Here is a 17,500-nt window from a genome sequence, read left to right on the forward strand (position 1 = left end):
TTCTTCTTCTTCTTCTTCTTCTTCTTCTTCTTCTTCTTCTTCTTCTTCTTCTTCTTCTTCTTCTTCTTCTTCTTCTTCTTCTTCTTCTTCTTCTTCTTCTTCTTCTTCTTCTTCTTCTTCTTCTTCTTCTTCTTCTTCTTCTTCTTCTTCTTCTTCTTCTTCTTCTTCTTCTTCTTCTTCTTCTTCTTCTTCTTCTTCTTCTTCTTCTTCTTCTTCTTCTTCTTCTTCTTCTTCTTCTTCTTCTTCTTCTTCTTCTTCTTCTTCTTCTTCTTCTTCTTCTTCTTCTTCTTCTTCTTCTTCTTCTTCTTCTTCTTCTTCTTCTTCTTCTTCTTCTTCTTCTTCTTCTTCTTCTTCTTCTTCTTCTTCTTCTTCTTCTTCTTCTTCTTCTTCTTCTTCTTCTTCTTCTTCTTCTTCTTCTTCTTCTTCTTCTTCTTCTTCTTCTTCTTCTTCTTCTTCTTCTTCTTCTTCTTCTTCTTCTTCTTCTTCTTCTTCTTCTTCTTCTTCTTCTTCTTCTTCTTCTTCTTCTTCTTCTTCTTCTTCTTCTTCTTCTTCTTCTTCTTCTTCTTCTTCTTCTTCTTCTTCTTCTTCTTCTTCTTCTTCTTCTTCTTCTTCTTCTTCTTCTTCTTCTTCTTCTTCTTCTTCTTCTTCTTCTTCTTCTTCTTCTTCTTCTTCTTCTTCTTCTTCTTCTTCTTCTTCTTCTTCTTCTTCTTCTTCTTCTTCTTCTTCTTCTTCTTCTTCTTCTTCTTCTTCTTCTTCTTCTTCTTCTTCTTCTTCTTCTTCTTCTTCTTCTTCTTCTTCTTCTTCTTCTTCTTCTTCTTCTTCTTCTTCTTCTTCTTCTTCTTCTTCTTCTTCTTCTTCTTCTTCTTCTTCTTCTTCTTCTTCTTCTTCTTCTTCTTCTTCTTCTTCTTCTTCTTCTTCTTCTTCTTCTTCTTCTTCTTCTTCTTCTTCTTCTTCTTCTTCTTCTTCTTCTTCTTCTTCTTCTTCTTCTTCTTCTTCTTCTTCTTCTTCTTCTTCTTCTTCTTCTTCTTCTTCTTCTTCTTCTTCTTCTTCTTCTTCTTCTTCTTCTTCTTCTTCTTCTTCTTCTTCTTCTTCTTCTTCTTCTTCTTCTATTAATATCCATGTCAGAAGCTATATTTCAAGCGTCTGGTAATATAGTTTCTCTCTCTCTCTCTCTCTCTCTCTCTCTCTCTCTCTCTCTCTCTCTCTCTCTCTCTCTCTCTCTCTCTCTCTCTCTCTCTCTCATGCAGAAATAAATACAGAGAGAGAGAGAGAGAGAGAGAGAGAGAGAGAGAGAGAGAGAGAGAGAGAGAGAGAGACGAAACTACTACAGAGAAATCCAGAATACCAGTAATGAGTAATTATTTCTAACACTAATTAACAATCGCTTACCATTAATGAAGTTCTCTTATCCTGCTTGGCGTTCTTCCTGTAGATAACCAATAGCGATACAGTGCAAGCGGTCACAATTTGTATTTATTTGTAACCTAGTTTGTTTAGGTGCGGACAGAGGGCGCTGCTGCTTTACAAATCCACTGTATGCATGCGTGGTCACGTTTGTTATCATAATGAGCTCGCGCATACACACACGCAAACACGTATATTAGTGCTGGTTTCAATTTTTTTTTAGTATTGTGCTATCACGGCAGTCCTACATGTATGCTTTCAGTTTTCGGGCTTCCTGTACCAAATCAGTTTATTATTATTATTATTATTTTCACATTTCAGATTATCAAGTAAACCTTTCCTCCATCCACTCACAGTCTGCAGGGAACTTGTGGGTTTCCGAGTGAGTACTTCAGTTTTTGCTGTGTTTATTTTCATGTATGTTATATATAGGTTTAAAGTTAATTTATAAGGATAGATTGGTCTTTCTAGTGGTGCACGAGAAAAAGTGACCCTTTAGACCCAAAAAATATGTGCATTTGATGTTTGAATAAAAAATTTTCAATTAAAAAATCACACAGCAAGATTCTAAAGGACCGCTAAGTTTCCGCCTTCCCTTCTCGCAAGGAAAAGAGTGAGGAAAAAATTATGAACATCCGGAGAAGAATCACATAAGTGCATGCATTTTTTCGTGAATGTTTGCATGTATCTTCAGTCTCTGCCCATGCTGTGCTTTTATAATATTCTTTGTAAAGTAAATATCTATATTAAATGTCCCAATATGAGTAGTTTTTGAAGTCAATGATTTTTTTTTTTAAATATCTTAGAGTATCTTAGAATGATACGTTTTCTTTCTTCAGTACCCGTTGAGCTAAGATTTAAAGAGGAACTTGTACATATCGACGTGTACACAGTACACCTCCATCTGTCCAGCCTGGGGTGCAGCACCACTCAGACCACTACTCCCTACACTACCTTCAGACATCACCATACCACCATACAGCACACAACCCCCGCCCCCACTACCTTCCGATAATCCCCCTCTACACCTCCATGTGTTCAGCCTGAGGTGCAGCGTCACTCATCCCAAAACCACATCACATTACCTTCCGACAGCACCCACCGCCTACACTTCCATCTGTCCAGCCTGGGGTGCAGCATCACTCAGCCCACAACCCCCCACACTACCTTCCAACACCCCTCCCTACACCTCCATCAGTCCAGACTAGGGTGCAGCATCACTCAAACCACATATCCCAAACTACCCTCCGACAGCCCAATAGATAGACAGATGGGTGTGTCCGCCATACTGTAAACAAGCAGCGCGGAGGAGCTCCGCTATTTCAAGCTCCTACAGCTACCTGGAACGCTTTACCAACTCCCTCACCTCTCTCACAACTGTAAGTGGTGCAATATGAAGTAACCAAGTTTTGGGTTAAGGGTGTTTTCGAACTTGGTCGCTGTATCCTTGGAAAAGTGACATGTCTAGGCAGCAACCCTCCCTCGACCATGGTCCTGGTGTATGCGCATGCCCACGCTCTTCAAAGTGACGTCACTGCTGTGTGACGTCATAGCTACAGTCAACAGTGCAGAAATGCACACAGAAGATAATTACCTATCGTCTCATACTACATCATGTCGGGCAGGAGTCTTGTTGAGCTGAGGAGGTTGCAGAGGCATCAGTTCAACAGGGTGACAAATGAAGAACTTATTGATGCAATAATGGCAGCAGATGGCGATGATGGAACACTGATAGCAAGGCAGGACCTAGAGCTCGACAAAATTATGGAGGAGTTAGCTGACCTGCGCCGCATGATGACATCAGCGGATGAGAGAGCCGAATCCAAGATCAAGGAGCTGACGAATAATGTCGAAAAACAATAAAAAATCATCACTCACCACCAACTCTTCCTGGAGCAGCTCGATTGGCAGAAGAGGGAGACAAATATAGTGTTGTTCGGAGTGCCAGATGAGCATGTGGCACTCGATGGTGCCACTGCTGAGGATACCAAGATCCAGGAGATATGGAGTGCCAATGCAGTTGATCCCGTGGCTGTGGTACGGGCCCACCACAGACTGGGTCAACCTGCGCAGGGTAACAGCAGGCCACGTCTACTTTTCGTCCTCGTCGATTCGAAGGCCATCCGGGACAACGAGAAAGCAGCGCGATTAAAGAATATTCATGAGTCATATAAGAAAATTTATATAAAAAAAGATTTGTATCCCGGAGTAAGGAAGGAGTGGAAGAGACTGAAAGACGCCGAAGAGGAGGAGGAGAAACCATCAAATGCCGGGTGCAGCATTCGCCTCGATTATAAGGACTGAGTGTTGTATAGGGACGATGTGGTGATAGACAGGTGGCGGCCTCACCCTTTTTAAGTAGACGACTGGGAAATATAAAGATTGTTTCTTGGAACATCAACTCAGTGAAGACTAAAATTGAAAAACGACATGTCGAATAATTTCTATCTGTTTATATCATTTGCCTTAATGAGATGAAAATATGTCTGCCAGTGTTGTTTCTATGGTACTTGTCATACACCAACTACAGGTGTAGGACGTCATGTATGTATACATGTGTTGATGTTTTATTATAGATAAATTAATACAGATGAATTGAAAAAAAAAAGCAACAGATCTTTGGATACTAAAAGTTTAAAGATAACAGTAGATTCACGAACATATTTGCAGACAGTCAGTATTAGAAATAAAATAATGTGCTAACTATTGTATTACGCGGGTGTAATAAGACAACTTTTCAGTATTTTAATTTTGCATGAAAACAATAATAAAAAAAAATTTACTTATCCTTCTATCTGCGACAGAATAATAGATAAACATATACATAAATATAATTATATGCAAAATGTTGGATCAACTTTCAGATTCAGAGAAAATCAGCTTACTCCCCCTTTCACGTTCACTTAAATGCCACTGACCTCACGAGTACCAAGTAGACAACGAGATGACTGACGTTACTATCCCTGTCCTTGACGAACCAATCACGCCCGCAGAGGTGCACGAACAGTCCAGGAAGATGAAGCCTGATAAAGCGACCGGGCCAGATTTTTTCTTTTCTTTTCTTTTTTATATAGGAGGGACACTGGCCAAGGACAACAAAAATCCAATTAAAAAAAAAAAACTGAGATGCCAGTCCCATAAAAGGGTCCAAATCGGTAGTCAAAAATTGAAGAATGAGCGTCTTGAAATCTCCCTCTTGAAGGAATTCAAGTCATAGGAAGGTGGAAATACAGAAGTAGGCAGGGAGTTCCAGAGTTTACCAGAGAAAGGAATGAATTTTTGAGAATACTGGTTAACTCTTGCATTAGAGAGGTGGACAGAATAGAGGTGAGAGAAAGAAGAAAGTCTTGTGCAGCGAGGCCACAGGAGGAGGGGAGGCATGCAATTAGCAAGATCAGAAGAGCAGTTAGTATGAAAATAGCGGTAGCAGACAGCTAGAGATCCAACATTGCGGCGATGAGAGAGAGGGTGAAGACAGTCACTCTTTACCTGTGGAATTACCCCAGCTGGAAGGCGTATTCACCCTGTTGCCCATTCATTGGAGATACAGTTTAGCGGCTTTGTTAAACAGTATTTTCCTGTTAGGCATTTGGCCTTAATCATGGATAAGGTATTTACTATCTTTAAGAAGGATGATTGAACAAACCCGAGTAACTACCGAGGTATAAATGTGATCAACACCTTAGCGAAACTACGATAAGGTTCTGTGCCAGCGATAGAATTTGTGGTTTAAGCCTGTTAGAGAGCATACAGGAGCACAAGTAGCGTAGCTGTATAGAACATATCGTTGCGCTTCGCACCTTTTCAGATTTTCAACTACTGCTTTGACCCTTTTATGGGATTGCTTTGACCCTTTTATGGGACTGGCATCTCAGTGGGCATTTTTTTTTTTATTGGATTTTTGTTGCCCTTGGCTAGTGTCCCTCTTACATAAAAAAAAAAAAGATATGGCCAGATGGAAGAAGAAAAATTATTTATAACCTTTGTAGACTTTTCCTTAGCATTTGATTTAGTTCTCAGGAAAAGTTGTTCACTGTATTACGGCGTATTGGGTGTGGAGCGGTGATGCCAGCTACGTTAGTGGTCATGTATCGCGTCGCCGAGAGCCTGGTGACGAGGAGTGAGGCAGGGCTCGCCCACGTCTTAATTTTTGTTTATAACTTTTGTCAGTGAACTGATTCGTGTGATGAAAGAAAGATGTCATCCTGAAGAACTCATCGAGTTGCTACATATTTCAGTCCTAATGGATAATGATAGTAATACACAGTATTACTATCAATTAGCGGACAGAATATGGCAAATAAGATAGAAATATTACAGCAGTTATGTGAAGAGTTTGGTATGGTGATGAACAGTAGTAAGCCTTTTTTTTTTTTTTTTTTTTTTTTTTTTTGTAATTAATGGCGAAGAGGGAGATGCAGAGCCGATACAGTTGAACGAGTTGGTGATAGATCACTGTGCTAGTTACGTCTACCTGTGGTCACCGTTCACCTGTGACGATTCTGTTTCCTCGACTCTAAGAGAATATGCAAAATGAAAACTTTCCCATGTACTAAAGTATGTACCGTTACTTAAGAAAAATAATGACGTCCCATTTATCGTGAGGCGACGAGTCTTTAACGCTGCCATGATGTTATCCCTGCTGTAGGAATGAGAGTCTTGGGTGGGCGCCGACATCAAACCTGTCATCACACTGTCATCAATTTGGTGATCAAACAACTCTTAGGGGTCAGGAAAACAAAGTAAGATTTGGTTTGCTATGCTATGCTATACTATATATATATATATATATATATATATATATATATATATATATATATATATATATATATATATATATATATATATATATATATATATATATATATATATATATATATATATATATATATATATATATATATATATATATATACTATATGCTATACTATACTATGCTATGCTATGCTATGCTTAATCGAGTATAAACAACATAAATTTTTCAGCAGCTTTATTGGAAACGATCTTTCCGACCTGACTTCTCTAACAAGGTACATAATGCAATCAAGAACTCCGCTTCTTCAAGATGTATCACGTATAAAGAAATCAACCCAAGTTCGTCAGTATACGGTAAATACATCAAGAAACATATGGTAGACGAATTCCATTGGATATCATTCACTCTCTTACGGATAAGTGGTCACAGTTTGACAGTAAAAACTGATCGCTGGAATCGGAGGGGGCGCAGCCGCCTCCCTTTTGAAGAACTGTGTATGTGTTCGCGATAGAGCGGTACAGACTGAGAGGCACGTAGTTGAAAATATTCACACAGAACATAAGAGAACGGTATCATACTGTTACTCTAGAAGACCTTTTCGCAACATATGCTTCCCATGACACATCGTGTAAAATTATTTATGAGATTTTAGAAACGTGCAAATAGTATATTTGAATGTGTACATAAACTTGTGGACTACATTACATGATTTCTGACTTGGATTCAACAGGTTTAGTAGTTTTAGTTTTAAGGATTTAATTGTATTATTATAAGTAATGTTAATCTTGTTGTGGTCAATAAACTATCTACATACCTATCTACGCGTCACGTGGATGAGGGTGAACGGTGGATGGATTATGCAACAACACCCATAGGCACTGAGCTCAAATTAACTATATGGGTCCCCTCATTGCCTATGTGCGTGGCCACAAACGTGAGACAAGAACAGAAATTGTGTCTCCGGCGCACGAGGGCAGGCAAGTGACACGCCCATCGCCCCAGGGAGTCACGTAGGCGCTCTTACCTGGGAGTGACAAGACATGGTGACAGAGACTCATAAATCAGAGAAACATTGACACTGATACGCCGCCTGGGAAGAAAATGTCATAGTTTCTTCGTTGTAGTGCTGAGCAGATATACTGGCTCTCTCTCTCTCTCTCTCTCTCTCTCTCTCTCTCTCTCTCTCTCTCTCTCTCTCTCTCTCTCTCTCTCTCTCTCTCTCTTTCTCTCTGTTTGCGTCTGAGCGCGACAGTTTGAGTGGATCTTTACTTTTTATCCATTTTGTTGTCATTCACTATTCTTTCTGATATTTGAGGAAAAATAATAAGATAAAACAGAAGAACAGTTCATGAGCCACAAGGATTTCATTCGATCAAGATTTTATAATACTAGAGGTAATCTAAGTCAGTCAGTCAGTCAGTCAGTCAGTCAATCAATCAATCAGTCAATCAGTGGTGAGCTTAACCCGGGAACACGTTGCCACACTCACCCGCCATCCTGCTCACAAATCTCTCTCTCGCGCGCTGTATTTGAACGTGACTGGTAAAGTATGCCCACAAAATAAGTGTGGTGGATTTCCCTGTCCACTTTTGTTGAAGCGTTATTCCAAGGACAAACAAATGAAGATGACATCCTGCTTGATCAATTCAGTGGAATGTGATTAACACTTTGATCATCCGAAGTTGTTGTTTTTTTATGCATTCATTTAGTTAATATTTATTTAAGTATTTATTTATTTATTTTATTTTATTTTTTGTTATTTCTGATACTGTATTTACTTAGGATTTTTTATTTATTTCACGGCATGCACAACGCACCTCAAAAGACAGCAATACGTAGTTCACGAGTTCATCAGTGGTGGAAGCAGACTTGCTCCTCCACTCCCTCCACGTCCCTGACCTGCCGAGAGATGAGGCAGCACTTCTTCGCCCCTTCAGCACTGAACCTTGACAATGTTTTGGAAATATTAAACATGCAAGAAAACTACTGATGACCAAATGATTGATATCCCGTCTTGCAACAACAGATAGGAGACTGATTAGAACCCTTCATCGAACCTGAGCGAGACACGAGATGTGCCAAGAATCTAAAAAGAATAAAACATTAGTTATACTTAAGGTGGCCAACATTGCACATATAGATAGGAAATTACAGTGCCTCATATAACTCCTAAGACAAAGATTATCCGAAGATTGTAAAGAATGAGAAGCAAAGAACAAATTCAGTCACGTACAAACAGACTGTACTAGATGAATTTAAGTTGTTTGTAGTATGTGTAGGGTGTGCCCAGGAGTGCTAGTGAAACACGTAGTAAAAGTTTGCTGTATATTAAAGTAAATTATGATTGTACAAGGAGCTCACAAGATAGGGACCGTAATATCCAGGCTTGTTCATTATATAGAGACAGAAGATTTCAGTGTCTGTTATAATAGCAGTAAAACAAAGATTACCTGAAGGATGTAAAGAGTCAAAAGCAATCTAATCCACAAATCCGATCATGTACAAATAGACAGGGGAGGAATATTCTTCGCCCCTACCAAAAAAAATAAATAAAAATAAATAAATAAATAAAATAATAATAATAAATAAATAGATAAATAAAAATCGCTAAGTTACTAATGACTAATACTTAACCTTGTACAGAACACAACGACAAAGACCATCTAAAAGAATCTTAGCAAATGAATAAATAATAAAGAAATATCACGTTACTGATGACTAATACTCAGCCTTGTACAAAATGACTTGAGTTTGGAAGAAACCCCACCCACCTCTCGCCTCCCCTTGCCTTGTCTCGTCTGGTCTAACACGCCAAGGCAAAGGTTACCCGTGGAATCTAATCTCGAGATACGGAATGGAGAGGAGGAAGTCGTGTGTATGTGCCCTGCTGCTATCCGGAAAAGAAAGGAGTACCACAGGTCTTCTACTTGCCCCAGATTCCTCGCACATTCACCATTCACCTTTAAACGTGACCACTTCCAAGACACCGCACGATATAGATTCGCTGTACTCAAGGGTAGTTGTGTCCTTGAGTAAGCCATCCCAGCATCTGCAAGTTCACTCACCCGGCACTGTATGGGTAGAGGAGGAGGGTAGAGGCGAACAGCAGGAGGTGGTATATGTGTTGGTGGTGGTGTTGGTGATGCCACGTGCTCAGGAAATCTCATGCGCAGTGTGTGTTGAGAGAGAGAGAGAGAGAGAGAGAGAAATATACTAATACTTACAAATAATCAAAACCTTCCTCTTTGCCATAGTGCTTCATTGTAATACTAGTTTATTTTGATTAACATGCCACTGGTTTCCCATTGCCAAAGATCACGTAGGCTTTTTTTATGCCCTGTTTTCTTTTTTATCATCAATCTTCCCTCTTCAGTGTTTTGAATAGGGACAGTGACGTGTAAGGTTACTGACTTTATTGTAGCTTTCCTTATGGTTTTAAGGTCATATATTTCCAGTTTATTGAGTCTGTAGAACAAGAAGACGTGGCGAGCCGTAGGAGAGATGGAGAGACTGTATAGATGATTTTTAGAAAGAGAGAGGATTGAGTGGAGAGGAGGCAGAAGATAGAGCCGGAAGAAGATTAAGAACATAAGAAATAAGGGAAGCTGCAACGTGGCAGTCCCTATGTGAAATATACCTACCTATTTACACCTATCGTCCCCCTTCCATAAATCCATCTAATCTTCTCTTAAAGCTCCCTAATGTCTTAGCACTAACAACTGAGAAACAGCGACATCATGATAAACATGGGAGTGTCTGCAGAAAAAGATTTAGTCTACAAAACCTTGACACGTGGATCGATGAGAAAGGAACGCTTGCTTAGTGATACAGAAATCTACATCGTGACACTAGTGACGAAAATAAGTAAACCATAAAGAAAGTAAAATAAGAGGAGTGGGAGGAGGAGGACACGTGCACAAGTAGTGCTAACAAACTACTCTCTATAATGGTGTTGTGAAGGACTGACGTTGAGGAAATTCTTTTATAAGGTAGTTGGCATTCATATATACAATTATTTTTTCTTTATATATTGCGCCCAGTGACTTGCGGCCCATAAATTTATCCTAAGCTTCCTGAAGGCATTTACTGAGAGAGAGAGAGAGAGAGAGAGAGAGAGAGTTTGGCAGCGCCGTGGGATTAGTGTTGTGTCAGGGTGTAGTGTGAGAGAGAGAGAGAGAGAGAGAGAGAGAGAGAGAGAGAGAGGCTAACCCTGCGCGCAAGGACAGTACTGAATTAGACGTGCGGAGATTCCCAAGCAAGCTATTTAATGTGAACCCATCGTATATCAGTAGTAGTAGTAGTAGTAGTAGTAGTAGTAGTAGTAGTAGTAGTAATAGATGACTTCGCAGACTTTACGTCCGTCGTATTAGTTTTGTCGGGTTACCTCACTTACGTCTTCTCCGTTTCTTCTCCCTCCTTACTTTGTTTTCCTCCTTTTTTTCTTCTTCTTCTTCTTTTTCTTGTTCTTTCTTTACGTAATGTTGTACGTATTGCAGGATAAATACCATACGTTCTCTGTCTGCCCTTCATGAAATCTACTAAACATTACAAAAGTTAAATCAAGAGGTACCCAAGGAACAGAGAAATTAATAATAAAACTGGGCTGTGTGATGATCATAATACCTGAAGCTAGACAGGTGAGGGAGGAAGGAAGGAAGAAAGGAAGATTACACAAGAGCACGGAGGTAGCGGGGGAGTGGCGGATTGGGGGTGAATAATTAAGTCAAGGACAGCCTGGGAGGTGAGAGAGAACAGAGCAAGAAAGTTTCAGGCAAGTTTACAAATAGAGCAAGAGATAGGTAGTGGAGGAGGAGAGAGGCAAGGTAGGATAAGATGAATGACAGAACTTAGACAAAAATGGGTCAAGAATGGACAGGAATGCGACAGGGTAGGACAAGGACATGGAGAGACTGATGAGGTCCGTATTCAGAAACGCGCTGCTTTCTCACCACGACTATTTTCACAGACCACAACGATGATTACCCGTGTTCTCTAGAGTCTTTCTCTTGTTTATAACAGAAATCTTCTTAATCTTTCGTTAGAACACCCTTAAAAACCCTTATCACTTCAACTAGAGCCTTTTGAAAGTAGTGAGGGTGCTGGCAGGTGTTTCAGAATATGGTCCTGAGACACGTGTGTTGGGAGATCGAGGGATAGACAGTAAGGAGTGGAAGAGCGTGATTAGTAACAGAGCTGGGAACAAAAATGGGAAGTATGGGTAGGGATATGACAGGGTAGGACACGTGTACTGGAATTCCGGTCAAGGAATAGACAGTAAGGAGGAGAGGAAGAACGTGGTGAGTGAGACCTGAGAACAAGAACAGGCAGTGTTAGGGAGGCTGGAATGTGACAGGATATAACATGGGAGAGAAGCTAGTTGATACGGACAAGGGGGTAAAGGGAGGATGCACGTGGTGGATGCGTGAATGAGGGCTGAGAACAAGAATAGGCAGTATAGGGAGGCTGGGATGTGACAGGGTACATGGGGGAAGAAGCTAGCTCATAGGGACAACTGGTGAGGGGGAAGCACGTGTTGGCTGCGTGAACAAGTGTGGAGCAGACAACAGCGACCTTCTCAGTTTTCTACCTTATTAACCCAAGGACCTTAAGTCAGAGATACAGAATATAACAGAACATTCCTACCCCCACTAAATAATACCCTGCGCGAGACTCGAACCCTGACTATCAGAGTAGAATTCGCGCTCTTTACCATCTTGCCATGTTGTGCTTCTTCAGTGAGACGGGGAGCGATAGCCAAGTAAAGAAGTGCACGAACTGGTGAGGGCGGGGTGGAGGTGGGGAGAGGAGGGAGCTGGACGATTGGCTGGGCTAGAGAAGGGTAAGGACAAACAGGGGGATGGTGGGGGTTGAGGTAAGGAAGACAGGCAGGGAGGTGGGTGGGAGTGTAAGGCGGGCCGGAGGAGGTGGGTAGGTTGGTGTGTGAGGCGGGCGGGAGGAGGTGGGCAGGTTGGAGGTGTGAAGGTGGGTGGAGGAGGGCGGGGTAAGGGTGGGGTGTAGCAGGAGGTGTGTGAGTGGGTGAGAGTTGGGGTTTAGAGGGGGTGAGAGGCAGCTTACGTCACGTCGCCCTCACATGGTGACGTCACTGATGTGCGTGTGTGTGTGTGTGTGTGTGTGTGTGTGTGTGTGTGTGTACAGGAAAACGTGACACCAAAGTCTTGGCACTTCTTCGTGTGACGCAAAGGACAAACTGCCGCCTCTTTTTTCTTCTTGCTCTTCTTCCTGAGCTGTACTTCTCTCCTTCCACTTTTCTTTGTCTTGTGTTATTTCTCTTATTATCACTTCTTTAATAAATTATATATGTTTCAAGATGTTTCTTATTACATTGGGTTTAGGAATGGTAGTCTTAGTAGTAGTAATAGTAGTTGTTATTGCTGATGATATTTGTAGAAGTAGCAATAGTAGTAGTAGTAGTAATAGTAGTAGAAACAACAGTAGTAGTACAACACCAATACCAAACAGACACACCTCCATGTAGCGTGACAGACACAATTAATTCTGGCATTAGCCCACCTAACAGTCTTGTCAAGGCTGTCTCTGCCTTCTGACTCCCACCCAGACAGGCACAAGCATAGTGAAGTGCGTCCCCGCTGCGCAGGAAGACAATGCAGGCGTGACCGAGACCCCCTGGAGACACGGGATGGGGGTTTGGAGGGAGGCGGGAAGGAGTGGTGAGGAGAGGCTGCGACCCACCGATCCAGACACACCCTCCCTTCCCTCCACCTTGTTATCAGCGTCAGTCGTACCTCTGGCGCCGCGGCCCTGCAGAGAGAGAGAGAGAGAGAGAGAGAGAGAGAGAGAGAGAGAGAGAGAGAGAGAGAGAGAGATAACATGAGTGACAGAAAACAGTTACATTCATACTTCAAGATATACTGTACTTATATGTGGTAAGTAATACACTCATGGAACGTAGTGAACACAGTAGTAGTGGTTATTATCTTCCGTCTTTTACATAACGATATGAAAACCAGGACACAAAAAAAAAGAAGGAAAAGAAAAAACAACAAACAGATTACGTCACAAGATTGCGTGTGTGTACGAGCAAACTTTCCATGGTGTAATCATTCTCTCTCTCTCTCTCTCTCTCTCTCTCTCTCTCTCTCTCTCTCTCTCTCTCTCTCTCTCTCTCTCTCTCTCAAGCAGACTTCCGAGTTTCCACTAGGGACAGTTATCGCATGAAGGCCAGACAGTGCCGTCAGACGGAGCTATAAGCCATGCAGGCAACAGCGCCGCTCAACAAGGCCGCGATGGGAGGCTACGGGGCGGGCCATGCAGACGGCGGGACGGCAGCGCTGCGTGGGATTCTGATTTGGCGAATTGGCTTTACGTAATTGTTGGTTTACTGTTATGTGTTGATAGGAGATAAATAGATGGATGGATAAATGGATAAATGGATAAGTAGAAAAAATAAGTTGAGAAAATAAGAGTGTATCGATTATTTTAGTATCGACGAGGCGAAAAAAAAAAAAGCTGTTTTCTGTATACATTATCCTCTCTCTCTCTCTCTCTCTCTCTCTCTCTCTCTCTCTCTCTCTCTCTCTCTCTCTCTCTCTCTCTCTCTCTCTCTCTCTCTCTCTCTGTGTGTGTGTGTGTGTGTGTGTGTGTGTGTGTGTATGGTCTTTCTTGTTTTCTTCTATGTTATCCTCCATCTTTATTTTTTTCCCTCTTTTCTTCCTTTTCCTGCTACTACTTTCCTATTTTATTTTTATTCCTTGTTCTTGTCCTTGTTCATGTTCTTGCGCTTGTTCATGTTCTTGTTCTCCTCCTCCTCCTCCTCCTCTTCAGTGGCCTCTTACTACTTCCTCATTATCACAACTCTTTTTTCTTCATCTTCGTCTTCTTCTTCTTCTTCTTCTTCTTCTTCTTCTGTTCCTCATCTTAATCCCATCAGACCTAAGAGAAAACAAACTAATAAAAGTAAAACATTCTCCCCTTTAAAAGCACATTACTTTTTTACGTGTGGCAGAAGGTAAATCACACAAATCCTCCTTGTGAATGTAGGAAGGAGCATAAAGTAAGAGATAAAGAAGAAAGAAAACAGGTATATCTAAACGCAATCTCCATGAACATTCCTCGAAGTGCATGACCCGAGAGAGAGAGAGAGAGAGAGAGAGAGAGAGAGAGAGAGAGAGAGAGAGAGAGAGAGAGAGAGAGAGAGAGAGAGAATGTCCCACGTGATAGAAAACTGATCACGAGACAATCCTCAGTAGTATGATTCCTCTCTCTCTCTCTCTCTCTCTCTCTCTCTCTCTCTCTCTCTCTCTCTCTCTCTCTCTCTCTCTCTCTCTCTCTCTCTCTCTCTCTCTCTCTCTTTCTGGTTCCATTCCCAATTCAGTTGATGGATGGAAGATGGATGTCATGGAAACGTGTGTTTCATACAGAGACTACCACGTGTTGGCCTGGTGGCTTCTTGCAGCTTCCTTTTTATTTATTTCATTTATTTATTTATTTTTAATGTTTTCATGTGTTCTTTCATTATCTTAACCGGCGCTCTATGACCTCCTTGTTGTTTAATATCAATAGTCACTTCTCCTTATCCATCTATCTATCTGTCTATCGGTCGGTCTGTCCCTTTCTTTGGCAAAGGAAGCATCACAACCGACGAAGTATTTATTTAACCACCTACACGCGTCGCTACATTACATACACGACCATACGTAACTATTCAAGACGTCATAAACACCCGGGCGTCTTTCAAGACCCCATAGACCCTTGTAAGTAATCATTCAAAACTTCCATTTAAGAATAGACATCACGTTTGACGTCCGTGGCGGCAAGGTCCTTGGGTGATGCACTGGCAGTACGTATTGCTTGGCTGACGTCACTCTTAAGTGAAAGAGGGAAAGAGGAGGGAGGAGGGGGGACGGGACGCTTTGCTTTCTCATGACTGCTGTTTTCAAGGGCCACATATAATCAGCCGTGTGTTTCTCCTGTTCACAATATAGAAATTTTGTTACTATGTCATTAGAACTATTAAAAACAGCATTAAAAACACGTGTAACTTCAACTAGAGACTTGAAAGTAATGTAGGTGCGGGTAGAAGCGTTTCAGGATATGGTCCAGAGAGAGAGAGAGAGAGAGATTTTGTCCTCATCTTTATCTATCGTGATTTCCAAGTCTTTTCATCAGCAAGATCGTAGGAAGCTTCTGTAGGTCTTGGTTACCAGAGCGCGCGTTGACTGTGGGAAAAAATACATGTTTGTTTGTGTTTTTACTTTAAACTGTGACTGATTGTGAGTCTTATCGTGATAATAGGAAAGAAAACCCAGTAGATAAACCAGTAAAGGTGTATATCATTTACTGAAAAAAAATTGTCTTTCATCTTTACATTCCCATACGGTTATTTTATTTCTTTATTACTTAATGTATTTGTGATATGAAGGGAACAAAGTTCTCACAAAAAATAGAAAAAATGTAGAAAAATGTGGATAATGTGCTGATAAGAGACAGTCATTCACATTATCATTTACCATTTGATGCTCTCTCTCTCTCTCTCTCTCTCTCTCTCTCTCTCTCTCTCTCTCTCTCTCTCTCTCTCTCTCTCTCTCTCTCTCTCTCTCTCTCTCTCATTAAATGCATTCATCATTTCCTAACTAATTTTTGACTGAAAAAGACATTTGCTCATTCATTTCTGTTAACGGGATGTCTTTAACGAGTGTCTTCCTCTGCCTTCGGTCCTGCATTAACTCTTTAGATGCCGAGAGGAGCAGCGCCTTTATATTAGCTGCCTCGATTAGGGTCTGGACGAGCAGGATGAGAGACTCTGCGTAAGTACGAGTGAGTGGTAAAAATAATAATCGTGTTGTGTAACCTGGCATCCGTGTTAACGTCAGTGGCGTCTGTGCGGGAGCCAAGGGTGGTGCTGGTGGAGGTAGTGCTGGCGATTAATAGTAGTAGTAGTAGTAGTAGTGGTAGTGGTGGTGGTGGTGGTGGTGGTGGTGGTGGTGGTTTGTTGTTGTTGTTGTTGCTGTTGCTGCTACTGCTTCTGCTGGTGCTGCTACTGCTCTTGCTGCTGTCGTTCTTGTTGCTGTTGTTATTGTTCCTGCTGCTATTGTTCTTGGCTTTGTAGCAGAAGGAGCAGCAGCAGTAGCAATAGTTATAGTATAAACAGCAGAAGAGGAAGGAAAAAGGGGATGAAGAGAAAAAGATCGTGGAAGTGGCGGTGGGGCTAGCAGCAGCAGCAGCAGCAGCAACAACAACAACAACAACAATAACAACAACAACAACAATAATAATATCAACAGCAACAACAACAACAACAGCAACAACAACAACAACAACAACAACAACAACAGCTGCAAGATAACGTGTCACCGTCACATCACCATATTGCAAGTTTCTCAGAATTCTAGTGGCTGTGGTTTGAGATTGTTTCTGTCAGGCGTATAGTGCAAATTGTATAGCAGCAACAACAACAACAAATCCAATACTAATGACAATAAGAGTAGTAGTAGTAGTAGTAGTAGTAGTAGTAGTAGCCATTTGACGCTGTCGTGGGACTGTGTTGTTGGCCTCATCGGCTTTGCTTGGGCCTGCCGTGCCGCGTGTCTTTAAGTGCGTTTTGCTAATAATAATAATAATAATAATAATAATAATAATAATAATAATAATAATAATAATAAAGCACGTTCCTTCCCAATAAATACCGAAAGGAATCACGTTGCATTGAAACTTCACACGGTCCAGAACAAAGAGATTGCAAGTAATAACCGTAAATTGTAGGTCAGTGTTCATGCCACGAGACGAACACCACGCAACCACACGCAAGTCACGCAAGACACTGAGTTTAAACCTTTCACTACAGTGCGTAACAATTCACATCACTACAAACGCTGGACAGAAGAATACTATATTTTCAAATTTGTAGCCTGTATGATTATTTAGAGGTGGCTCTTTCGGCAGGTCGCAAACTTTGTTGATTAGTAACGCACTAGAAGGTATGTACATCTTTGAACTTTGGACGGCGCATCAACCCTGTAATGCAGGACTACTAAAATGCACAAATTTAAGAAACACATACCAAGAAATTAGGCGGCCCACTTTGGGTGATAGTTTGCGGTAGTTTGTAAATCACTGCTACTGAACAAAAAGAAATGTCTCAGAATGGTTTGTTGATTAAGACACGGTGTGCCAAAAACATTGAAAGTGTTAAGAGGATTCGTCCAGACATTACTTCCCCTGAGACTACCATACACACTCACACTCAGACATTTCAGGCACTTGCCGCATAACACGGTGAACACACTAAAGCCCTTGGATCTAGACGACCTCTTGGAGCTTATGGAACTATTATATCATAACTCGGGAACTGCATGAAACTAG

At 41.3% G+C, this 17,500-nt stretch overlaps 1 protein-coding gene across 35 annotated transcripts in view; it reads left to right on the plus strand.

Moving 5' to 3' along the window:
- The window catches only part of LOC135114141 (uncharacterized), a 109,962-nt gene extending 101,162 nt beyond the window's left edge, over window positions 1-8,800 (plus strand). For 6 of the 35 annotated variants that reach the window (XR_010275230.1, XR_010275232.1, XR_010275233.1 and 3 more), the window contains 2 exons: window positions 1,726-1,786; window positions 7,986-8,796. The gene's annotated coding sequence lies outside the window, so the exon portion shown is untranslated. Of the gene's footprint in view, window positions 1-1,725; window positions 1,787-2,243; window positions 4,432-7,985 lie in introns of those variants that run through there. The other 29 variants (XR_010275236.1, XR_010275231.1, XR_010275239.1 and 26 more) reach the window with 17 other exon arrangements.
- Window positions 8,801-17,500: the final 8,700 nt, after the last annotated feature.

The sequence above is a fragment of the Scylla paramamosain genome, chromosome 27, assembly GCF_035594125.1.
Source record: "Scylla paramamosain isolate STU-SP2022 chromosome 27, ASM3559412v1, whole genome shotgun sequence".
Lineage (NCBI taxonomy): Eukaryota > Metazoa > Arthropoda > Malacostraca > Decapoda > Portunidae > Scylla > Scylla paramamosain.